At 45.3% G+C, this 27023-nt stretch overlaps 1 protein-coding gene across 3 annotated transcripts in view; it reads right to left on the bottom strand.

Annotated features, from left to right (window-relative positions):
- Nucleotides 1-27023, bottom strand: part of LOC125393510 (uncharacterized) — a 175966-nt gene that overhangs the window by 148140 nt on the left and 803 nt on the right. Inside the window, exons 1-2 of one of the 3 annotated variants that reach the window (XR_015001681.2) lie at nucleotides 18843-19084; nucleotides 17006-17088 (exon numbers count right to left, since the gene is read on the bottom strand). The exons of the other annotated variants lie outside the window; for them this stretch is intronic. The gene's annotated coding sequence lies outside the window, so the exon portion shown is untranslated. Of the gene's footprint in view, nucleotides 1-17005; nucleotides 17089-18842; nucleotides 19085-27023 lie in introns of those variants that run through there. 3 annotated transcript variants of the gene reach the window in all.

Genomic DNA, 27023 nt, shown 5'->3' with positions numbered 1-27023 from the left:
TGTTTAACTCTGTGAAGCTGTGATTCTTTGCCTGTCTAAAACACCTGATGGTCCTAATAAAGATCTGAATGGCCAATAGCGAGGCAGGCACAAGGATAGGCGGGGCTGGCAGGCAGAGAGGATAAACAGAAGGAGAATTCTAGGAAAGGAGGGGGAGGAGCAATGAGAGAACAAGGGGAGGAGGACATCAGGAGCCAGCCACCCAGCCACCAGCCAGCCACCCAGTCACCAGCCAGCCACCCCGTGAGAAGGAAAGTAAGATATACAGAAGGAAGGAAAGGAAAAAGCTCAGAGGCAAAAGGTAGACAAGATAATTTAAAGTTAAGAAGAGCCGGCTAGCAACAAGCCAAGGCTGTGCATCCATAACTAAGAATGACCCTTCTTGTGATTTGTTTGGGAGCTAGATGGTGGCCCCTAAGACAGCCAATAGAGTAGGAGCTAAAATATCACACAACACTTCCATGCTTGCTGTTAGTTCTAGGTGACAATTATTATAGACTCATAGCAGGGACCACAGTGAAGGGCAGCTGACACTTCCATACCACAGACTCACAGCAGGGACCACAGTGGAGGGCAGCTGCCACTTCCATGCCACGGACTCACAGTAGGGACCACGGTGGAGGGCAGCTGACACGTCCATGCCATGGACTCACAGCAAGGACCACAGTGGAGGACAACTGCCACTTCCATGCCATGGAGACACAGCAGGGACCACGGTGGAGGGTAGCTGACACGTCCATGCCCTGACACTTTTCACACAAAACCCAAAGTCAGAGCTGTTCATTGTTAAGGATTTTCCTACCCTGAACAAGGGCATCCATGCTCAACTCGAAAATGAAAACCCCTACTTCCTTCCTTATTAACCACATTTTGCCATTGTTAGAGTGCTAAAGAATTAAATTTGTTCTTGCTGGCAAAGCATTTGAATGAAAAAAAGAAGGGACCCACAAAGGCCTCTTGGAAAATGTAAAGTAGTCCCATAAGAATGAATCAAAATCCTCATTTTCGCTTTCCCAAGGTCTGAATGTCCTCAGGCACCTTCTGTGATCTTTTATTTAGAGGGAAAAAAATACCCTGCTGCCCGCCAGTGCTTTCTCTCCAGGCATTTAGCCCAAATGAGAGAAGAAAGGGGAAGCATTTCCAAAGAAAGCCCAAATTTTAAGAAATGAGGAAACAGATTAGAGCAGAACTGACTTTGGTGGGCAGTTAAAAATGGTGTCACTTAGAGGAACCCTGGATACACAAATGACCTGTGACTAGCCCAGAGCTTTCATCAGGAGCTAGAATCTGGATTGATAGGAAAAGCTCCCAGCTATAAGACAACAAAAGTAACCACAATCAACAACTCTAAGCTCTTTCCTTGCACAGGCACTATTCACAGACAGAGGAACTGAAGCTGGAAAAGTAAATTCAGATTTCAATCTGCTTTATACAGAGGTTCCTACACACACACACACACACACACACACACACACACACACACACACCACACAGGATGCTTTAAATGGTAATCTCCTAGACAAAGCCTTGGGTAATGGCCCTTTCTCAGACCTAAGAGTGATTTCACTGCCCTCAGAATGACCCCAAGAAGTCACCCAAAGAAAGACGCATGTACCCATCTGATGTGGAATTCCCCTCCGTATGCTGTGAATCATAAAGAAGCTGTGTTGGGCCTATAGCAGGGCAGAACAGAGGTAGACAAGGAAAACTAAACTGAATGCTGGGAGAAAGAAGGCAGAGTCAGTGAGATGCCATATAGCCACCAGGGAACAATGAGTCAGAACCTTGCCGGTAAGCCACAGCTATGTGGTGGTACACAGATTAATAGAAATGGGTTAAATTAAGATGTAAAAGTTAGCCAATAAGAAGCTAGAGCTAATAAGCCAAGCAGTGGTTTAATTAATATAGCTTCTGTGTGATTATTTCAAGTCTGGACAGCCAGGAATGAACAAGTGGGCTCCTACTACAACAATCCCCAAGCTGAGGCGATTCTACAAAGGCTTTAGGGGTTGCAGGGCAGCCATCAAAGTCACAGTCAGGAACACAGTGCAGAGCTGGACAGCTGACACTCAAGGACATGACTTCCTGCCAACGGTCCACACTAAATACATACCCTACTGCTTCTACTACCCTACTGTGTGTGGTTAAGGGATACACATGCATGTGCATGTGTGTGTGGGTATGTATGCATGCATGTTCTTGGTGTGCTGTAGAGTCACAGGGCATCTCAATTGTCATTCCTCACCTTCTACCTTGTTGGATTGGAATCTCTCTTGTCCAGCATGCATTTGCCTGGCTAGCCAGAGTCCTGCTTCTCTACACTCTCCTACCCACACTTCACATCTCCTGGCAGAGCCACACTAGGGCTAGGGTTGCAGACCACTGAGTGCCTGGGCTTTTATAATCCTGGGTATCCGAATGCAGGTCTTCAGGCTTGCACAAGCACTTCACCCACTGCCCCATCCTCCACTCTCTTATTCTCTTATCCACAGTGGGGATAAGCTCTTCCTCTGTGGGAAACACATGCCCAGAAGATGTTTCAGGACACTCTGTGTTTTCATCCCTGCTGGTCATCTCCTCACAGCCCTCCAAGACCATCCACAGGGTTAAGACAAGCTGAGTGGAGCATTTCGGGTATGAACAGTGGGAACCTGGAAATTCTGAGTTATGGGGAGGTGAGTGAAACCTTCACCTGGCTATCAGGAAGCACATGGCTCCTTCCCATGTGTTTGTTATCCTTTTGTATTTTTTTAAATTAACCTAGCAATGGGTTTCTGGGCTGTGGATGTGGTTCACTTGGTAGACGGAGTGCATGTGGCATGCAGGAAGACCTGGATTCTGTTTCCAGGATCATATAAACGATGTAGGTGGTGTGTACATGCCTGTTAACCCACCCTTGGGAAGTGGAGGCAGGGGGTTCCAGAGTTCAGAGTCACCCTTGGAAATACAGGGAGTTCCAGACCAGCCTGGGCAATATGAGACTGCATCTCAAAACATAATAATGTTTCTCACATAGATGTATCACTGTACTTTGCTCATATTTACACACACATGCACACACACACACACACACACACACACACACACACACACACACACACCCCTCTTTTTTCCCTTACCCCACTGGTCTACTTTCTCCCCTCCAATGGTCCCCCTTCTGCAGTCACATCTTACATATTTCTTAAACTAGATTCCACCGGAGGTAAAATGTGATATTTGACCTTTCTAGTCTCCCATTGTCTTCTCCTGATCACTTCTTTGATCAAAGTAGAAACTAAAACTCCTTCACTAAAACCTAGTTTGCCAGGGACTAGAAGCCCATTCTTGTGGCCATCATGTAACAAAGCCCTGGACTACAAACAAGAAGAGGATAGGGCTATGTGACCAGCTGTTCTAGATGAAGGGGACTCTTTTCCCACTCACTAGCCCACTCCCACTCCTGGTACTACTTTTTTCTTTCTTAACATGCGCCTTCTCACCCATGCCTTACCTGAGATGTGGAACCTTTACTTCTTCCTGGTGGCTGCCAGGATTTCCAGGTTGCTACATTGTTGTTGCTTTGTTTCATTGTTGGTTTTGTTTTTCTTCTCTCTTTTATTTAAAAATATCAACTCTACTTCTTTGCATTTTTTAAACTCTAATGGCATTGCCCTGGAGCTTCCTTTCGAGTCCATTTCTAAATCATTTTGTGAAAGAGATTCACACAATTCATACGAACCTCAGAAAGAACCCTCGGTTTCCACAGTAAACCACACAGCCATAACCCTTCTCTACTGCCATGTTTTACATGTTTGCCTATTAGATAAAACATTTGCTATTTGTCTGAGTTTGTTTTATTTTGTTTAGTATCACAATCTCAAGTTCAACCCCTTTTTCTATAGATAACTATTCTGGTTTGAAAGAAAATAGCCTCGTAGGGAGTGGCACTACTAGGAGGCGTGGCTTTGATGAAGTAGGTGTGGCCTTGTGGGAGGAAGTGTGTCACTGGAGGGTGGCTTTGAGGTCTCCTTTTGCTCAAACTATGATTAGTGTGACACACAGTTATTTCTGCTGTCTTTGAATCAAGGTGTAGAACTCTCAGCCTCTTCTCCAGCACCATGTCTACCGACATGCCACCATGTCCCACCATGATGATAACGGACCAAACCTCTAAACTGTAAGACACCCCAATTAAATGTTTTCCTTTATAAGAGTTGCATGGTCATGGTGTCTCTTCACAGCAATAGAAACCCTAATAGAGACAATGACTTAATTTCTTTCTTTATGGTTGCACTAAATACATTGCAATATCTCTACCTCCTGGTGGGACTAAGGCTGATTCCATAGCTTGGCTATCACGGATGTTGCTGTGATAAACATGAGTGCAAAAGTATGTTTCTTAAGCTACTTAGATCCCATTGGGTAGTTACACTCAGGAGTGCTACAACTGGCTCGTGATGTAGTTCTAGCTTTAGTGACTACACGCGATGACATCCCCACCAGCAGGAAGCATACAATGAAGGATTCGTCTTTGATCCTCATGATCTTATAGTCATTATTTATTGGTTTGTTTGTTTGCTTGTTTGTTTTTGTGTTTGACGATAGACATTCTGACTAGGGGGTGAAATGGAATTTCAATGTCTTTTTTATTTCTGTTTCTCTGGTAACTAAATGTTTTTCATGCATTGATTGGCCATTTGTACTTCTTTCTTTAAAATTCGTTCACTCTTTCTCCAGGTCATTTGCTCATTTATTGACTGGACTATTTTTTCAGTAAGTGTTGACTTTTTGTTCTTTATATGTTCTGGGTATTAATCTGTCAGACAAATAGCTACCGGCTATTCCTTCACTCTGTCAACTGCTTCCATTGCAATGCCTTTCAATCCTCACATTAATCCAAAGGATGTTCCCTATCATTAAGACTTATGAACTAGAGTTTTGGAGATGACTGTTGCTACAGGGCTTGTTGTATAAGCATGAGGACCTCAGTTTGAGCTCACAGAACTCTTTGAGGCCCCATTCTCTTGTAACTACCCACATTGGTCCATCAGGTAGGTTTGCTGTCTAGAGTGAATAGGTGTTGGTTCGTGTCTCCTCAGGAAACGTCTTACAAATAGCAGGTGTGCATGTGAAAGCAAGGGGACCACTCAGAAATCACTCTTTATTCTCTTTCTTTCTTCATTTTTGAAATGAGTTCTTTCACTGGCTTAACCTCCAAAGTAGGGCAGGCAAGCTATTAGTTGGCCCCAAGGACCCATCTGTCTCTGCTTCCCCAATGCCACCCTACCTGTATCTTTTTGAAAGACAGGTTTTGAGGAACCAAACTCTGGACATATTGCAAGCACTATTCTGACTAAGCCATCTCCCCAGGCCCTAATTCCTCTTTTATACTCCCCTCCCCTTCTCATAATATCCCATAGGCAAGCAGGACAGTGAACTAGGTCCTTGCCCATCTCTTATGATAAGCCTGGGAAAGCCAAATATTCACTTGCTTTTTTAAGTATAGAAGTACCCTAGAAATGTGATACAAACTGTCCAATACTGGGGGCAGTGGGAGGTTCTGGATAATTTTGTTTTCCTGACACTAGAGAAAAGCATATTGGATAACTTGCTCTCTTTACCTATGGTTCTGTCTGGAGCTGCAGAGGACAAAACCAAGAGAAACTTGAAGCCTTTGACCCTCAGATCACGGCACATGAATCCACACCAGCAGCCCACAGTCCTCAGGCTTATACGGTAAGAAAGAACAAGCTTGGTTAATCTAACTACCTATGCGTTCCTAATTCTGCTTTTGAGTAAGTTAATAGAGCAATTGTTATTGGGAACCCACTCGTCTCGTTACACTATATACTGTATTTTTCTTTTGAACTTTGGGCACCTTTCCTAGAATTTAGAGAACTGAAGACTGAGAACTGGTGTCTTCGTTAGGGTTTCTATTGCTGTGAAGAGACACCATGAACATGACAACTCTTATAAGGAAAACATTTAACTGGGGTGGCCTTGCTAACGGTCTCAGAGGTTCAGTCCACTGTTGTCATGGTGGAGAGCATGGTGGCATGCACGAAGACATGATTCCATCCAAAATTTTCTGACTCGAGATTGTGTTCTCTTTACTTGTATGTGGTGAGGGGGGCAAGAGTTGACATTAGTTGACATGAGTTTCTTCCTCTCCACCTTATTTTGAGGTGCAGGGTCTCTTACTGACCCTGCAGTTCACCAATTCAGCTAGACTGGCTGTCCTGTCTCTGTTTCCCCAACTCTGCCGTGTATATACTGGCCATGCCTAGTTTTGTTTTGCTTTACTCTGCTTTAACATAGGTGCTATGGCTCTAACCCAGGTCCCTCATATGTGCATGATGGACATCCTCCCAACTGATCCATCTCTCTAGCCCTTTCCTTATTAATCTCGAGGAAGGAATCAATGAGGTTAGACTTGAGAAAGGGTTGTCAAAGACAACTTGAGTTTGCAAGCACAGCAAATGAGAAGCCGCTGGTTATGTCATAGGGGAGTTCGTCATATAGGTCGGAATGCAAAGCCCAGAGGAAGCTGGTAATAGATGAATTCTTCCTGAGTGGCTTTCATGTGGACCATCAATCCCATCATCCCTCAGTCCAGGAGACTGGACTAGCTTCTGTAAAATCAAAGTGGTTACTGTTCCTCATTCCATTTCTCCCGGATGCTTGCAAATTTATTCATGAAGGAGACCTGTGCCAAAGGAAAGCACATTTAGAGCACTCATGATCACACAGAGACACACATGAAACAAGGCAGCAATATTTGGAAAAAGGAACGATCTTAAAAGGAGGAAGAAGACATCTCTATGGAACAATTTAAAGATCAAGAAACATGACTGAATTTCCCTGGAGTCATGAGATCAAAAAGTCAGAGATGTTCACTGCATTGCCCTTCATGTGGTCTCCACCAAAAGGTGGAAGGAAGGGTGAGGGCTGTGTACTAGGAAGAACAGAGCTAACGCAACCTCGCCGTTCACTCTGCTTCAGCCTCTGAAAGCCATCAGTGTAATGACTAAAGGGGACAATGCTCTCACCTGGTAAGGACTTGCAAGGATTAAATGAGCTAATAGATAAATATGTCAAACATTTAGGTCTATGACTGGTCATGGTATGGCTGATAAAAAAATAATAATTGGGCCATTACCAGGGGAGCAAAGGGCTCTTGAGATATGATTCAAATGCCCTTGGGAACTGGAACACGGATGTACATCCAAGGCACCACGAAAGCACATCTGTTGCTTAATATAGGGATGTGTCCTAAAGTCCCAGAATCTGCACTGAAAGGTTGACAGCCTTTTTGCTTATCAATCAAACTGGAAACATGCCTACCCAAGAGTGTGTACTTGACCACAAACTCAGTCTTAGCACAAACACATAATAAAAATTATTTTAAAGTTTACTTCTAAATGAAGCAACATGAACTTTCAAGTATGTGTGATATAATTCTCACAAAATGTGACTATTGGGCCAGTGAGACAGCACGGCAGGTGAAGAGCTTGCTACCACGCCTAATGACCTGAGTTCAATCCCCAAGGCCTCCATGGGGAAAGGAGAAAATTGGTTCCCACAAGGTCTCTGACCACCACTCTTGTGTTGTGGCATGTGTGCCCTCACACATATACACTACAAACACACAAATGTAATTTTAAAAGTTTGGAAAGTGTGACTGTTTCATAACAGGCCAACTAAGAAGGGGAAGCTCTCAGGTAGATCTGCTTCTCTTTTTACTAAAATGTACCCTCCTCTCACTTTGAGAGAATACACTTGTCTCTTGGGAACTGTTATCTTGTTAGTGACAGCTCCCAGCTGCAACCAGCAGCGGCTACATGGAGCTAATGCTACAGCATCCCTGTCCATCCCGTAGAGCCAATGATAATTTGAGTGTTAAAAACAGCAGGAGCATTAGGGTCTCCACCAGGTTCTAGTGGACAACCAAAAGCAATGGCAATAACCTGTATCTTTTGAGGGTCTGGGTACATCATGAGATATACAACCCTGTCCTGGATAACTCATACTAATTGGTGGTCATTTTGTTCAACAAAAATGTAGTAAGTCAGAGACATTAAGTTTTTCAAGATTTAGGGTGAAGTCAAAAGAGTTGAATCAAATATTTTGTGATCCATGCTTAGCAAGCTGGAGTGAAATCTGGACACTTTCAGCCTCTTTAACCCCAGGATTTGCCCTTCCTGAAATCTGAGTGCCCTGGCTAATTACCAATACTTCACAAGTCTGAGTGTTCTTAACCTCATTCTATACTTTTGTTTTGACATGTATCCATCTTATTTATGTGTGACATTTATTCCATTTTACTTATGTGGGTGTATGTATGTATGTATGTGAAGTGTGTGCAGATTCCCACAAGGCATACGATCCCAAATCTGGAGTTGCAGGCAGTTGTGAGCATTCACCCTGGATGGTGAAAATGAAAATCAGGTCTTTCTCAAGAGCAGCATGAGCCCGTAACTGCTGAGCTTTCTCTCTGGCTCTCAGGTTTCTCTCTTTAAAAAATAAATAAGGGAACCACTTGGGATGCAACGTTTTCCCTGATTTAAAAATTCATAAACATGGATTCATCCATACTGTACAAGATAAGAACAACTGCTTGTAGCAAAATGTAATGAAAGTAACAGTTACAGGATTTGAATTCATTGGTTTGAAACACAAAGCCTATGTACCACAGTGCAGAGATTAAGCGCATAAGTCAGGGACTGCACTGTTTAGAGGCAATCCCCATTCTTCCTCATTGGAGAACCAGAGTTCCAGAGACTCTCAGTCTAATCGGAGAAATGACACTTGGAACTCGGACTAGGAGTCAGCAACCAGGCAAGGAAGAGCCTCGGTCATGGTGACATTGAACCTTCATGTCAACTTGACAGGAACTAGAACGGCCTAGGAGCCATACCTTTAGGTGTATGGTAGGCCATGTTCGAGGCCACAGTGAACATGGTAGCTGAACACGCAGCACTGTCTCATGACCTGGGCTCTGCCCTGGATAAAAGAGAAGAACAGCAGCGGCGTCTTACCTGCTTCCTGACTGGCGATGAGATGTGACCGGCTGTGCCCCGCACTCCTGCCACCACGGCTTCCCTGCCTCCGAGGACTGTCTCCCCAGACTGTGACCCAAAGCCCTCCCTTCCAAAGTTGCTTTGTCAGGTGTCTCGTTGCTGCCATGAGAAAAGTAGTGACCTTCCACAACGACATGGCTGTGTGACCAGTCAGTTGTTAATCACTGCCGTGCTGGGAAGGAAGGAACTGCTCTCCGCAGAGCATCTCTGACATCAATGCATTGGATTTGGTAGAGGACCCAGGTTCCTCCCAAAAGTCTACATATCAGCAGCACTGGAGGCCCAAAGGGACTCTCTAACTCCATTGTCATGCCCCAGCCTCCTCCAGCAGCACCGCTGGCCAGCCTCATGGCTAATCAGAATAATAGAATAGAACTGTAGCCCACCTCTGCTGAGGAATCCATGCCAGCATTCCTTACATAAGAAGAAGAATTAACGAGAAGAACCAATACAGTTCTGCCTGTCAAAAATTAACAACCATGTGCAATTTGAGGTACCTTGTGATGGTTCAGGCTATGTGGAAAGAGCCAAGCAACACACACATCTATACATATCTATACATGCATCTATATGTATATACTGTGTCTATAGATCTATCTGCACATATATATGTATATGTACTATATATATTCACATATATTATATATCTGTCATCTCACCAACTAATCTAATGTCAGCTCGGAAGAAAGCAATATATATATGTACCTATACACATATGTATATCCCCTCACCAACTCATTCAACTTGACTCTAGTCAAGCAATACATACATACATACATACATACATACATACATACATACAGATACAAGTATCTATAGTCTCTGTCTGCACATCCATATATCTTTCACCTCCCCCAGAATAAATAGAATTTCTTCTGATGACACCATTAGTCACACGCAGCTGCTTTTGTGTGATCCTTTTAAACCTCACTTTGACCACCAAGCTCCGCTTTCTGGTTAGTCAGCAGCAGCTAGCCAGGCCAGTTTTGAGAGGTGGCTAAGCTCCGTGGCTGGAGAATATCTCTGACAGGCTCTCCTCACTCTCTCTGGCACCACGAGGGCAGCGAGGCTACCCTGATGGAATCTGAGCCTTCACAGTTAACCCTGCACAAAGTTAACCCACAAGACAGCTTTGTGCTGTCTTTTCAAGAAGCACAAGATGAAAGCCAAATGAGGAACCAAAGGATATTCTGTTGTTCTGCTTCTGTCTCTGTAGCTAACACCAGCTCTAGGCCACAACTAAACAGATACATCAGTGGCTTCCCAGTGACACCGAACACGGCAGCAACTGAGCCCTTAGGTCCTTGATAGCGCCTTCCCTGAAGAATTTCCTCCTCCTGTCTACCTCTTGTTCTTTCACAAGTGAGACACACGGTCTTCAAAGTAACTTCTGACATGTCACTGTTACCGTGGACACCAAATCTCCATAGAACTCAGGGGCTGTGCCCAGAATGAGGAGTCTTTAAATTTCAGAATCATCTACAGTCTGAATTAAAAAGAAAAATGGGGACATGTCTATCCACAATTTGATTTGTGACTCTGACTGGTAAGGACTATGAGCAAAGTACCTTTGTTCCAGCCACACCCAGTAAGGACACAGGGAGGCCTAAGTGGAGGCAGACTTTCCAGGAGGTGAAAACCCAGTAATCATTCTGCCTCCCTCTCTCATGAACCTCAAACAAACATCTAAGCCTCACGCTGGTTAAAGCCGTTGACGTCACAGAGGCAGGCAGCCATATTCTACCCAGCAATCCTTGGAGCAGGAGTGGAAAGAGAGGTCCCTGGTGCTGAAACCTGCAGAACTACAGGGTCACACACTACTTCAGATATGGAAGCCAGAAGGTGACTTAATAAGAAATTAGAGTCCATTGGCCACAGCTTTTGGTAAGCACGTGTGAGTGCTAATGTGTTTTCAGGTTAAGTTACTGTGCTTAAGAGATACATGAAGCAAAAAAAAAAAAAAGAAAGAAAGGCCTCTAACCTGTAAGTCCCACTCACCCAAGGATGGATAAACCTTCTAAGACCCACTTGCTTAAGGACAGACAACTTCCGGGAAAGCTGGGGGCTGCTGTTTATGTAAGGTAATAGCCCCGTGTTTCCATTGCTATTATCAAGGTTGGTTGCCCCAGCTGCACAGGATATGCTTGATCATGCGTAGGTGGGAGGTACGTAGGCAGGAAGTGCATCGACCTGTATGCTTGCCCCCAAATGGGCCAAGACCAAGTATAGAGTCTTATGGGTTTTGTCTTTATAAGAACCTGAATCACGTAATTCGTGGCCATTGCCTGAGAATCTCAGTGGATCTGGCCAGTGTCCCTCGTCCTGGACAACATTTAACAAAACTTGCTTCAAATTTGGCTCAAAGATTGTGTAGTGGTCTTATTCTCACCTTGTGGGATTAACACATGCCAGGTTTTCAGTACCTCTGTATTTCTAATATTTTTTGTGAGTGTGTGTGTGTGTGTGTGTGTGTGTGTGTGTGTGTGATATAAAAGATACTAGAAGAGGAATGGCAAGAGAGGTCAGGTGCTCACGTGCTGGCCTTACAAGTACAAAGACTTAAGAAGCCACTTTAAAGAGCCGGGGATGGTGGCTCGTGCTTGTAATATCAGCTCTGGGGAGAGGCCAAGGCAGGCAGACCCCAGGGCTCATGTGCCAGCCAAGTTGGTCTAATCAGTGAATTCCAGGTAAGAGAGAGAGAGAGAGACCCTATCTTTCAAACTCTGGACAATGCCTGTGGAATGACACCAGAATATGCCCTGAGACCCCACACCCATGTAAGCACTGCCACCCCACTTACCACCACCCCATCCTCCCCACCACCACCACCACACACACAAACATCTTTTTAGTCAGCAGTAACCTCCTTCCTCCTTGCTCTTTCTCTCTGGCAGCTCCTTTGCTCCCGGTCTGTGGTCCCCACCACTGGTGTGATGGAAGAGTATGCCCGCATCCCTCATTGCCTTCCAGGCCTTGCAGCTGCCTGTGGGGCTGGGGCCTCCCAGCTAACGGGATGTGTAAATGAAGGAGCTTTAGACCTCTTCCAAGTGTCATTCACATTTCCATCCTGCTAACAGGGAGGGAATTCACCAGCTCTACCATGGGGTCTTTCTCTCATCTCTCTTCTTGATGACAGCCATGTGATGTGGTAGACAACACAGCAAGTCCCACACAACGATCCAGAGAACAAATCCCCAAGTTCTTCCTCCTATCAGAATGAGAGTACTCGCCTCCATAGACGGAAGGGAAGGAAGAGGAAGACATGAATAGAAACAAGACTGGGGATAAAGGTATTTCATTATCAGATTCTTTTCATATCCTCTCTTGTTTTTAACCCACAGCTCAGTCCCCGGTGGTGAGAACACACTGAGAATTCTATCATGGGAGATGTAAGCTAAAGAAGTGTGTGACTCCGGTACTCTTTGTCTAATGTGGAGTTCTCTCGCGACTCCCCGCATTGCTGTGGAGGCTCCGATGATGCTAACTGTCCCTGCCCGTGCACTCTGGACTGCAAGTGCCATCAGAGCCGTCCCCCAGTGTGAAGACAGTCATTAGTAAATGGTTAAGAGGGGATGTCAATGGCGCTTCAGGCTGCGGTTCAACCACCCACTAATAAAGGCTTTGAACTGGATGTGAGGACAGCTGTCTGGAACACCTTCACTGGAGAGCATTTTCCAGTGGTCAAGGACAAATCTCGCAATTCGGTGAAAAACACTGAGCAAGAAAAATAGCAACACTGCCAGCTATAGTTTCTGAATGAGATCTTGCTCCATCCAGGCTCCCCTGCACAACGGTATCGGTGGCTCAAAACCCATTTGTAAGCAATCCACCCAGAAGCTGCAGCAAGCAAACCCAGGGAAACTGTAGAAGTCTCCGTTCTCTCTGGAGGAATGGCTGCAGAACATGCGACCAGGGTCTGCCAGGTGAAGCTCCTCGTGGGTACTCAACAGATCTCTCGATGAGGGCAATGTCCTCATCTGCAACATTCAACACAGTAGCCAGTAGATGTCTGACTTCCAAGCATTGAGACTGCGGCTGGGCGAAAGGGGAGCTGAGTTTGCACTGTTACACTAACATAGCTGGGCATGTCTGGTGACCATCACAGTGAAGGAGGACAGAACAGAGGGGGCTGTTAAAGCATCGAGTGTCTGGTAGCACGTCATGGCTACAAAAGCTGTAAGCTGGGCACAGGACACTAACTTGCATGCCACCTCCAATGATGTCAGTGAATGTCTGCCCCAAGGTTGAGCTGAACTCACGGGGAAAGAATGATACACTTGGTTATGGTTCATATGTGCAGGAAATGGAGTTGGTGACACAACATGTGTGCCAATGCCATTGCTGGGGAAAGATTAAACACTCTGGAGAAAATAGAAAGACGTCAAAGAAGAGGTTAAGTCCTAAGGCCATGGAGGAAAGGCCACTCCGGGTTGTCGCTTTACTATTCTGCATTGGTGACTTTGCATAAATAGTTGGGTAGGGATTCGAACCCTGGAGTTAGCTGTCAGTGACTTGCTTATTGGCTTTATTTATTATTTTATGCTTGCTTATTATGTCTCTCCACTGGAATGTGGGATGAGTGCGGATGTGAACCAGTCTGGACCAGAAAATAGAATTACATACAAGAGTATCAGTGAACATGGGTATTTGTACCCAGTCTTTGAGTTAGAACTATCTTAGAAAGGTGCTGGAGATATAGCCAGTTGCTAAAGTACTTACCTGTCAAGTCAAAAGGAAATTCCAGTCCCCTAAATTCTGAAAGGCAGAAGGGACAAATGACTATCTGTGGTAGCTGTTAACATACCAAAGCACACACTGGCCTCCAGGCACCCCAGTATACACACACACCTTCATATCTACAATAAAATCCCTTTTAACCATACCATGGAGCTATCATATCATCAATTTTTATACATGAACTATTTATACCTAGCATATACAAAACCCAAGCCTCGATCTCCCAGCACTTCATTAACCAGCTATGGCAGTACATGCCTGCATGCCTGTAATCTTAGCAACTGGGATGAGAGGGAGAGCTAGGAGGATCAGGAGTGTAAGGCTGGCTCCAGCTATGCAACAATATTGAGGCCAACATGGACTACATGCAGAGGCCCCATCTGAAAAAGAATTTTACACAGAGACAGAGAGAGAGAGAGAGAGAGAGAGAGAGAGAGAGAGAGAGAATGCTTACTCCATGTGATGGATTATGTCATGGTTAGAGAAAGATCTGAGAAAACGACAGACTGGTATCACACCTGAGAAAGTATGAAACCATGTCATCAGAGACTTGACTGCTGTTAGGACAAACAGGTTAAAATTAGAGAAACATTCCCTGAGACGTTAAAGGGAATTCTCAAGGCACTCTCAAGTGAAGAACACTGCAGGCAAAGGGAACAGCTTAGGTGGAACACAGTGCATTCTAAAACACTAACAAGAGAAGGATCCCTGGTAGGATGTCTGTCACTCAGAGAGCAAGGAAGATGGGAAGGCAGGGGGCATACTCTAGGATACAGGGGAAAGTACCCCTGGGGGACTGCCGGATACTAGTCCAGCCAGCATCATCCCAGGGTACCCATCCCAGGAATGACCAGTCTCCAAAACACAACAGTGATTCTGGTTTTTGTTTGTTTGGTTTTGCTCAATGACTTCAGTTGGTATCATTAAACAATTTGTAAGAGTACGTCCACTTAACCAGCAAAACCAGAGAGACACAGAATGTAGAGGGAACGGCGAGCTGCATTCCCGTCTGCCACGCAGCTAGCTTTACCCGAAAGAATTACACGGAAACTGTATTCATTTAAATACTGCCTGGCCCATTATCTCTAGAGAGTTAGTTACTGACTAACTCTCACATCTTGATTAACCCATTTCTAATAATCTGTGTAGCACCACGAGGTGGTGACTTACGGGAAAAGATTCAGCATGTCTGACCTGGTGGCTGGCTCCATGGCGTCTGCCTCATTGCCCTCTTCCCAGCATTCTGTTCTGTTTACTCCGCCTACCTAATTTTCTGTCCTATCAGAAGGCCAAGGCAGTCTCTTTATTAACCAATGAAGATAACACATAGACAGAAGGCCCACCTACATCAACAGAATATAATATACACCTATACCCACAACACAGACGGCCAAAAAGGTTGAGGAAAGGCATTGCTAACACAGGTAATGACTAAATTTAAGCTTCCACACTAGGTAGTTCTTAGAAGCGTGAAAATTTGTTTTGCCTTTTACTGTTTAGGGTCCCAAGGACTCACCTAAGGGCTCACAATTAAAAGAAACAGAACCAGGATTCTAGTCACACCATCCTAGTTCCACGCTTTCCTCCCAAAGGATTTCTCCCCAGTGAGGTAGCCATGATACTCAATGACTCCAGCCCTACCAACAACGTACTATCCAGGTGATTTGTGTCTTGGCAGTGAAGACATTCTCAAACAAGCCTCCCCACAGGTAACCAGGAGTCCTTCTCAGCTGGTGTTCCAATGCACTCTGGCTTGGGATGTGCACCTTGCGTTGTCAGAAGGTAGTGATGTTCAATTCCTGCAAATTCAGAGCCCTCTTGCTAATGATTTTAATCTAATTGTTCATAGGGACATTGGATCTAAGATATGATAGGTCATTTTCAGGCTCATGGATTCAATGCCTCTTTCAACCTGATAACTCTGATACTCTTGAGAATCTAGAAGGGTCTATATGCTTGGTATGTGTCTTGTAAGTGGAGGGATTAACTGTTTTGATTAAATGTCGGAGTTAAGGATTCTAAGACTTGAAAAATGTGGTTCATCCAGGAGTTCACTGGTCAATTCGAATGACTTGGTTGCTCTCTCGGGAATTTAATACATAGGCCATCAACATCACTTTATTATTTATTTTGTGTATGTGTAGTGTATGTGGGTTTTGTGTATGTGTATGTGGGTACATGCATGCACCAGGTGTCCTCTGTCACTCCCCACCTTATTTGGGGGGACACTGAACTAGCCTGGTTGGCCAGCCAGCTTTGGATATTCTTCTGTCTCTGCTTCCCTAGCACTAGGGTTAAAGGTGTGCGTGGCCACACCTGGCTTTTGTGTAAGTACTAGAGGTCTGAACTCGGGTCCTCGTGCTCTGACAGCATGCACTTTCCTGGCCGAACTGAGCCATCTCCACAGCCCAGTTCACCAGCATCTTTACTGGGGAGATGGTTCATCAGGGGAAAATGCTTGCTGCCCTCGCAGAGGACCTGAGTTCCAGTTCTAGCATCCACACAGGGCAGCACCAGGCTCTCTCATGCCCTCTTCTGGCCTCCACGGGCAATTACCCCCATGTGTAGGTGGATCAGCCTTTCAGGTTCTCATTTCTGTTTCTTTGATGAAAGTCCACTCAACTCTTTGACCAGTTTTAGCCGGGACTTCAGCTGTTCTCATTCTTATTGATACATCTGTTATTTTCACATTTTAGATTTCAGAAACCCTGATAGATGTTTGAGGCTTACACCCATAAATTAATTAAAAGTCCTAGAAGGGGATGGGAGAAGGTGTCCAAATGCAAGTGTTGCCATGGTTTGCCAAAGGTCTCCACAGCCTGTCGGAACCAAACTGGGGTCTATGCAGGGGTTGGCTGCTCCGATTGCAGCCCCCTGCCTAACCACAGCAATGCAGTTTAGCTGACAGAGATGGATGTCCTGGATAGTAACATGCAAAGGAACACCTCAGATCTTCCAGCTCTCTGGAGAATTCTCTGCATGCTAACTTCTGAGGTGGATAAAATAAAGGCCTTGGAGTCCCACCACAGGAGGTAGAGAAGGCCGAAGGACTTAAACTCCAATCCTTCCTTTGCCTTACAGCAGCTGTGTAATCCCTGGGTTGGTAATAGTTACTTCTCAGGATTACTGGGGAGCATAAGATGAGATCACCTGATGTGAGTCTCTCTTGTGACTGACACACGATAAATGCTCAATAAATGTGAGCTCACCAAACGCCTTGGAAAAGGAAGCTTGAAATGTCTGTTGCTTGGTAAACTCCTCGGGCTTCCATCAGGGTTTCTGAAATCCAACCCTAAGTGAAAATAACAGATCACATCAGTGAGAACACAAAATCCCTCCTCCCCCTAAAATAGGCCGAAGATTTAAATAGACTTTCACCAAAGAAATGTGCAGGTTACAGAGCAAGCACACAGAAAGATGAAGATCTCTCACTGTCCGCTTCTCAAATATCAGATTTGATACCCACAAAAGGCGCCTGAGGTTTTCAGTCTTTTCTCTAACCTGTAGTCACCTTGTCTTGCAGGACACAGTACCCTCCCGAATGAGTGCTATTATCTACCCAGGAAAATGAGGTTCCACCCCGAAGCATGAGCAGTCACCCCCTGAACTAGCACATCCCCTCAAGCAATAGGGACTTCTTTGCACCAGCTCCCCAAACCAGGACTGAGACAATGATTAACTACACAGCTCTTTTTATGCCAAGCTTTGAGACCAGCTGGGGACAATGTGCCTGGGGACACAGAGGACACAGAGGGAGGGACACAGACATCCTTGTCCTGCAGCTGGTAAGTGCACAGGCCACACATCATAAAATCTTATTGAACTATCCACAGAAAAAGAGTTTTACTGCTTGTAACACTTAGGGACGAGAAAATGGTAAAGGAGACAGGTGTGACTGGGGAGGTGGAGTATGGGTGGAGACACATGGGCCATGGGGCAGAGCTGTTTTAAACATTTGGGGGCAAGAAAAGTGGGGTCACTCACTGACCAGCATCACCAGGGGCCCAGTCTCATTTCATTGAACTAAACTTAAAAAGGTTTTATTTTGATTTTTCTTTTTTAATGAGTGTAGCTTCGGGGGCCAGAAGAGGGCATCATCTCTCAAAGACCAGAGGCAGGGATGGTTGTGAGCTGCCATGTGGTACTAGGGAGCAGACCCAGGCCTCGAGAAGAGCAGCTGAGCCACTTCTCCAAGCACACCGGGCTTCTCATGCTGTCTGAAACCTGGTCTTGGGAGGAGTGTCACACAGCCTCCAGGGGAGCACGCTAGCACAGAGGAGGCCCCTGCTGTCTGTTCTCCTAATGGCGATCCTGGGCAGGCTTTGCCAGTGAGGAAGAAAAGACAAAGCCAAAAGCTGCAGCCCCACACCCCCAGCTTGATACAGGGCTGCAAAAGGTCAAGACAGTTCACAGAGGGGGCCATGGCATTTCATAGGACAGTAAGAACCATGAAGCCAAGTCATGTGGGGCATATGGGAGGGGTGGGGCAAGAAAGCTGTTATCTGTTCTTTCCAGAAAAGGAACTGTATCCCGAGAGAAATGCTGTGTTTGTTCTACTTGATGCTCAAAGTGCTCTTTATATATTGAGCTACATAAAGTCCTTTCTTGTCACACAATGAAGAGGATTTAATTCTGCTCTATCACACAACACACATGAGTTAATTACTTTGCTGGCTATTCGTGTGAACTTCCCAAGCATGGCAACTGCATTGGGCATTACAATTTGTCTTTCTACCTAGAAGCTCTACATTCAACTTGCTCCCTGCCAGAGGTGGCCTCAACAGTCATCTCAGCATCCCGAGGCTCTCCTGGGAAGTGTCTCCCGCACTCCTTCCTACTGATGCTGTGGGCTCCTGTCTCAGCAGCCCAGCCTCAGGATCACCACCGGCACTCATTGCCTCCCCTTGATCCTATGAAGCACTTCTGAGTCTTTCTTGTTCACCCTTGACTTTGACACACTGTACACCTGCAAGTTCTTCCGCTGCATCCCTCCCTGCTCTTGAGGCCTAATCATGCAACCTCCATGCACTCCGTGGCAGGACTTACCCTCTTGTCTTGAAGGTCCTCACCGCCTTGTCATTGTCCTCCACTGAACTTCAAAGCTCATACTGTGGCTCTGCAGTCCTAGTGTCTAATAGACGTCCCCATACACAGTGACAGAACAGAGATCCATACAGTCACTAGTTTCTGATCACTGACTGTGAGTCAGCCACGGTGACTGAAGAATGTGTGTCCTGCAGAGATGGCTCCGCGAGTAAACACGCTTGTGGCACAAGTGTGAACACCAGAGTTCAAGTCCCTAGAACCCACTTAAGAGCTGGATGTGTGGCACCAAAATCTGTAATTGCAGTGATCCTATGGGATGACAGGAGACAGACAGGGGACTCCTCAAAAGCTGTTGGTAGACAGCCTGGCATATGCAGCAGACAATGACAACACCCTACCTAAAACAATATGGAGGGTGAGGCCTGACACCAGAGCTGTTCTCTGACTCCAAATACATGCTGTTATGTGCGTGTGTCTACCACACTCACACACACACACACACACATACACACACATATATATATATATACAGTCACATATACACATAGTCACATATACACATTCTCATATACACAAGTCACATATGCACATTCTCATATACACATATTCACATATACACACATTTGTATATACACACAGTCGCATATACACAGTCACACACATATACACACATTCACTCACAGTCATACACAAGCTCATACAACTCGCATACATGCACACACACGCACACACACGCTTGCTCGCTCACATACTCTGACACACACATACTGGGCAGCTTCCCCTCACACCTGAGAACTAAGGTTGCCTGTGGTAGAGCTCCTCAGGTCGGTGTGAGGACAGAACCGTCTTGACACATGAAGCTGCCCATCAGAGAAAACACTTCAGGAGCTGACACAGAAATCAATTTGCTTTAATTTTCCGGCAGACAAAGACAAGTTAAATTTTATCACCACGGACACAACTGTCATTAAAGGTCTGTATGTGAAAAGATTAGGTCATAACTGCGTCCATTCTTAGAGGGTCTGCTCGGCGGATGTATGTGCCAGCCTTGGTTTACAGGTAAATGAGAAAAAGACCCTTAATAACTCTAAATATGTCCTATAACCACTCAGGACTCAGAAGACTAAAATTCCCTAAGAAGAGCAGGGTTGTAACCCAGGCCGTCTGGAAGTCTGTCCTTGGTTAAGGGGTGTGCAAGCATCAGCTCACTGCTGGTTAGGCACTAGTCATGGGAGGTCGATTTTCTCACGTGGGACGGGATGAAAGAGAAGATCCAGCAAGCCACGCCTTCCAACCCAGATTCCTAATTCTGTTAAACAATAATCCAAGGTCAGAAAGGAAAAACTGGCTCATGGCTCACTTGACAGAGCACTCATTGCATAAGTATAAGGACCTGAGTTCAGATCCCTGGTACTCAAAGACAGGCATATCTGTACATGCCTTTAGCTCCAGCATGCGCAGGCAGAGACAGGCAGATCCCCAGAGCTCACTGGTCAGCCTGCATAGACAGAATTGCTTCAGGTTCATTGTGAAATACGGTCTTAAGAGAAGACAGAGGGGAGTGAGGGATGGAACAGGGTGTCCAACACATCCTCCGGCTCTGGACACACACACACACACACATATGCATGCATGCACACTTACATGTGCATACGCATACACACACACTAAAAGAATCAAGTACTCTTTCTCCTTGTACATAAGTGAGCAAGAGGCTGCGTTTTCATATCTTTTTAAACGATAGGGAGTACGGTGTTATCAGAAGTTTGCTACTGCTGACTGAATCTCTCTCTCCTTTTCTCCCTCCTTCTTTCTCTAGGAGAAAAGTAATGATGGTGTTTGGGGCACTAATATCCATTTCATTGGTCTCATAAACACATCTCAAGATTTTCTAGGAACCGGGTAACCACTCAAAGGAAAGAAACAGTGTGTGTCTGTGAGGCCATTTCCAGAGACAAATGATACATGGGATCTCCATCCTAGTCAGTGGACTCGCATCTTGACGGCCTCATAACGGGATGGCATTTTGGTGGTGAAGGAGGAAGTGGGACTTGGAAGGAAGTGAGTCACTGGGGTCTGTCCTGACTTCCCCCTTTTCTCTTCTTCCTGGCCACCATGGCTGACCTGTTCTGCTAAGCCTTTGTCTGCCGTGGTGGATGGACACCTCTGAAACTGAGAGGCAAAGTAAGTCTCTGCCCCTTGGGCTTCTCTTGGGCATTCTGTCACATGACTCGGGCATACACACAGAGGCTGGGGCTATTTTCACGTCCGTGCTCTTGAAACGGTGCCCATCGTCATCTACTACTCAGAGTTAACGAAGCCCAGAGTGGTGCTGTTTCTTCACTTTTTATGACTACCTTCCAGCAGAACACATTTTTGCTCCAACTGAATATTTTTCTTGCCTGCGATCAAACTATAATATGTTTAAAAATTATTAAACTATTAATTTGTTTTTAAAAATAGTTTATTTATTATGTATATAGTATTCTGTCTGCGTGTATGCCTGAAGGCCAGCAGAAGAGGGCACCAGACCCCATTACAGATGGTTGTGAGCCACCATGTGGTTGCTGGGAACTGAACTCAGGACCTTTGGAAGAGCAGGCAATGCTTTTAACCACTGAGCCATCTCTACAGCCCCTAAATTATTAATTTGTAAGTCTAAGGATTTGCTACCTATTCCTCCCAAGACATAAACTCACGGGGAAATCCACCAGCTTTATTGGTGTGTTCCATACATCCCCGAGGCTAAAGGGGGACCCATGTAAAGAATTCCATCCTGGTTGTCCCTGGTAACAGGATGGGGCAAGTGAGGATAACTCCTTTCTAACTTATCTGCCATACAGATGCCTGGATACCCACAGTAGTCTCAGTTACATACCTCTGATAAATACTCTGACATGAGCAGGCCAGAGAGGAGAGAGTTTATTTGGTTCACAACTTCATGGCCATCATTTTGGATCATCAGGGCAGGAACTCAAAACATCCACAGTCAAGAGTGCTTCCTTGCTTGCTCTCGGCTGGCTTCACCCTCACTAATCCTGCTGAGGATCTACTACCTAGGGAATGGTGCTGCCCATGATGATCAATTCCTAGATCGATTTCCTAGATCAATTAGCAATCCAATCTGCCCCTGTGCCAAGACACACCCATAAAACCTCCCTGATCCAGATGATTCCTCAGGATACTCTTCTGCCAAGTAAGTCTAGGTTATGTCAATTTGACATTAACTGACTAACTAACACAAAACCACACGGCCGAAAGAACGAAATCAGGTCAGAGGACCAACTTGGGTTGACTGTAGAATTGTGTGTCGGTCTGTGTCATAGCCTGCCTGAGTCCTCTGGGAAGGGGATTTAAATTCCCAGCCCGTCTTCTTTTGTCAAAGTATGGACCCCAGAAATTATAATAATGGAACTATTATCCACAACCCTGACCATTGTTACTTGAAAATTTGTGAATCGAAAGTTTTTGTAACTAACATCATTCAAGCCATACAATAACCATTGGGGCTGACACTATAATTGAACCTTTTTATATAGATGCGAAGACAAAGCTGGACAAGGCCAAAGCCTACTGTACGTCCAAAGTAAATGAAAGAATAAGGGAAAGCCAGAACCAAGATCCAGGTCAGGTCTCTCTGACTTCAGGAACACTAATAAAAGAAAATAGCCACTTCTGAGCCAAAAATCAGAGTCCACCTGGCTAACAGCACAAACATTTAAAGGCCTCTCTTGTGTCTCATGCCAGGAACATCACTCGGTGGGTGAAGGTGCCATGATTTACCAGCAATCCCCTTGACTGTGACAGAGAGCTATCACTGTGCCCTGCAGACTAGCAAATGCCATCTTAACCATTAACTAAAGCAGAACTGTTTTTCAGATGAAAGTCAAAAGCAAAGACGGCTCTAGCTTTGCCCAAGCCTCAGCATCCATGGGGTTCACCACATCTGAGGTGGTACCTCGGGGAGCTCAGACTTTGCACTTACCACACTGTTAAACCCACCAGAGAGAGCAGGGAGTGAAAAGGGAGTGTGAGGTTAATGTTGACCATGAAAAATCCTCTCCGGGCTTTCAGATGTAAAGAGAACCTTCAGTTCTACGAGGGAGGCACAGAAAACACTGATGCACTACACACGCACTCAACCAGAGGTAGGAAACTAGTTCAGGTAATCATTCAAAAGGTATTTTCTCCACCGTGGTGTACATAGCCCATATTTTATGTGATACTAATAAGCACATTTTAAAATATTAAAAATAGAGGAATCTGAGAAAAATGTTTATATAACACTCTTTTAAAACTGTACCACAAATCGAAAATGATTTCAAATTGAAGGCTTTGCAAAAAGAAGTCCAGATGACAAACAGGATGCTAGGTTCTCACAGCGGCCTCCGGAACAGTGTAGTTCAGACCATGCCGCTAATGGAGTATTGCTGAAGGGGGAAGTGAAGTCCACCAGCAGCTGAATACTATTGGTAGCTGTGGATTTGAGCTCCTCTAGGCCAAGGTCACAAGAGGGGACAACTTGTCATACTCACTGAGAGCAGAGCAAACCAGGAAGCTTCCTTGTGGTGCTTCCTACCTGGGCTGCACCTACAGTGTGTGTGGAGGGGAGGGGAGGGAGGAAAGGGAAAAACAGGGGAGGCAGGGGAGGGGGAGACTAAGGGAGAGGATAGATGAATGAGAAGGAGGGGAAATGGAGGAACTATCCTCATCACCCATCTGGGACCAGGGATAGGGTTTACACATGTGTAGAAGTAACCTGTTAACACGGCGGGCAAAAACACTGGAGTGGTATGTTATAAGTTATTAAAAAAAAATCAAAGTTTTTTAAAGTTTCATAAATACTAATTAAATAGTTATTTGGTACAAACAGAACATTTCCACAAAGTTTTAAAATCATAAAAAAGATACCTGGTGCCCTTGGGAAATTTGGTAAGGAAGTTTTGAGATCAGGTGCTTTAAACGAAGAACAGCTTCCAAAGAATTGCAGGTCTCTTCCTTACACACACTGTTTAATCTTCATTCTTAAGACTAGAAGAAAAGAAATCTACCCAGTCTAGAATCTCCTCAGAGATGACGAAGAAGGAAGCATCACACACGGTCACGGAAGGTTGTCACCACACTGCCGACTGGCACAGAGACGGGACAGCCGTTAGTAAAGACTCAATGGTGAGGAAGCAAGATTGGTGGTGCATGGAGGGTCTGTTCTGGCTCCCGGACTCGGATCACGGGCAGTCTGGAGCTGCTGCGTTGTTTCTTTCAAGAGTAGCTGCTGGAGAACAACCGTGTAGCCCTCTACAGCACAGAACACACCAGATACATGATGGAACTCTGATATTAAAGAGAAAAGCGGGGTCTCTTTTAGGCCAACAAGATGGCTGCATGAGTAAAGCTCCGCCAAGTCACAGAACCCGAGAGGAATCCCCAGAACCCTCCACGTAATAGAAAAACCAACTCCTGAAAGTTGTCCTAACTCCACACACTCTCTCTCTATATCTCTCTTTCTCTCTCACTCGCCTTCTCTCACACACAAACACACCCATCACACACATGTCACACATGTCATACACAAACACCAAGTCTAGTATTCTAACCTCACCTCTTTATGATGACATGCGATATATGATTATACATCCAACAATATAGAAATGGTCAACTATGAGTTGACCTCCATGTTACTTTTCAGTAAGACAATGAAGGTAAATTATCCAAGAATAAATCTTGGCCCCAAGGTAGAATCAAAACACAATCACTGAGCCAAGTGCGGTGGTACAACCATGCAATTTCAGCATTTCATAGATGGAGGCGGGAGATCAGGAGTTCAAGGTCATCCTCGACTATATAGTGAGTTTAAGGCCAGCCCGGTTACACTAAACCTGTCTCAAAAGAAATCCAAAACAAGCAAACAGAAACAACTTTGATTACTCTTCCAACACTGTATTTTCAAGGATGTACCCACTTACATCTTTATTGATGGTGCCCTAGTATGCAGGAAGAAAAAAGAATTTTTCAAAATTGTAACTATTCTCATGAATGCAAAGGAAACATTATCGCCCGATGCACTAAACAGCACTCAACAGCTTTTTAAAGTCCAGTGTGGTGTTCTGCCCACCTTACCCCACGACCGCAGAAGCCTGCAGTCCACGTCATCCAAGGTTTCTTCCAGTTACATTTACCTAAAATAATTTAGACAGGCATCAAGGTCTTTCAACTCACAACCAAGATTTGCAAAAAAAAAAAAATAATAATAATTGTAATTTGCCTTACATTCATCAAAAGCAAAAGCAGTCATTAAGGTTTGAACGTAACAGCCTTCCTCTGACTCTCAGAGAGTCTAGCAAAGAGGGCAGCAGAGACAAGCGAAGGTTACCACAGCTGATTTCTAGGTTCAGGGAAGGAAGCCACATAATTTCAGACAAACACCTGGAGGTGTGAGGGTGGGGGTAGTTATTTTGTTTCCACCTCAAAAAAAATTGCAGGCAGACATGCAGCAAATCAGATCGCTGGGATACTCAATTATCTGAACACACTGATTAACTAAATGTAATCAACCGGCTTTCACTCTTCTTGCCTGGTGTATATTTCTAGAGCATCCCTTTTCTCATTCCTCATAGCGGGCAGAGCATTAAACAGTCTACATGGTGCAGCAGAGGGAAACAAACACACACACAGATTCTTTTTGCTGATGGCAGGAGTTTCTTCTCACGCGCAGGGCGAAGGAAGCCACACTATGGAAACAGCAGCCCCGGCTGGCTCTAGATTTTAATTACTCTCCACACCAATTTTGCAGCAAAGGCATAAAGTTCAATTAGGTAATATGATGCTCGGTTAGGGCTGTTTTCATAAAACTGGGCACAGGCTTTCAAGTAGTAAATATGTAGCCGTGACAGGATTAAATATTCATGAAATCAAGAGTGACTGGAAGGCTGGGGATATCAGACTATTAAAATTCATATGGTTTTCACAATGTAAATCTTGCATCCACTTGTACGGCGCCCCGTTCTGGTCTGTTTCAGAGTGTGTTCAGATCCCAACTCCTGTACAGCTTACCGCTTAAATAATAATATTGATTTTTGTGGATCAACAACAACCCCGGTCCTTACCTCAGGTTTCAAAACGCAGAAACAGTTTTAAGCATTTGCCCATCTTAAGTTGGTAAAGATTTGTCTGCACACAGAACAGCAGCACTCCGTGTGATCCCAACATGCTCTAGTGTCTGTGTGATCTACTGGTGTCTTAGCAAAGGTCCAAGGAAAATCAAGGTATTCGCAAGGAGGAGCACTTGAGGAGCCGTGGCTTGTTTCTGCCTAACAGAAGCGCCTATCTGCCTGGACACTTCCTTACTTGAGACAACGCAGAAATAAAGTAGATTGACTCTGCCTGGGTTCCAATATTCTGATTTGCTGAACCAACTTTCCCCCAATATTAGTAGCGGCTTTCAAAATGCTTTAACAAACACACGTGCGAACTTGTTACCGATGGAACTAAACGACTAGCTGCCACCAAACTAAACTCCGAGCGTGGGAAGAGGCAGCAACTGCCCAGAGATGGCTGTAATAAGCAGGCTCTCTGAATATTACCAAGGCGTCATCTTCTGTGCCATTTCCCCTACTGTACAATTTTCTCAGCAGAGGAAAACACCAGCAGCAGAGAATGGCATCCGAGCCATCTCTTACTGGAATTCAATTACCTAAAGAACTCCACACAGGCGCAGGTCTCCCCTGGTCTACCATGACACAGCAGGGCTGCAAAGGACTTGCAGGGTTCATCTGCCGCCAGGCACTTGGGTCCCTGCCCTCCTGAAGAGGAGGATGCCTGCTGAGGAGGACCACCTCCAGCCTAGAGCTCTGTGAAGCAAGGCTGTCCAATCTGAAACGAGCCAAACTTTGCTCCCATCGGTAGATGCTTGCCACCTCCCCTCCACGAGTCTAGGAAAGCCACTCGCCAGGCTCTTCGGGCACACTTCCTCTAGACCCACAGCACCTAAAGCCGAAGTCTCCCGCGGGTTCAGTCCTGCCCTCAGCCTAGCACCGCTTGGACCACGACTTTTTCCCCTGCACACATCACTGAACACCGAAACCAGAGCAGACTTCTTTCTGCACACGCCTTCCAGTTGAGAAACTCACTACCGGCGTGGATTCCTCCAAATCCCACGCCTTCTCCGCTCTGCCACCCCACCCC

This window comes from Myodes glareolus, chromosome 4 (genome assembly GCF_982192425.1).
Source record: "Myodes glareolus chromosome 4, mMyoGla1.1, whole genome shotgun sequence".
In the NCBI taxonomy this organism is placed as follows: domain Eukaryota; kingdom Metazoa; phylum Chordata; class Mammalia; order Rodentia; family Cricetidae; genus Myodes; species Myodes glareolus.
This window is presented reverse-complemented; position numbering and strand designations above follow the sequence as displayed.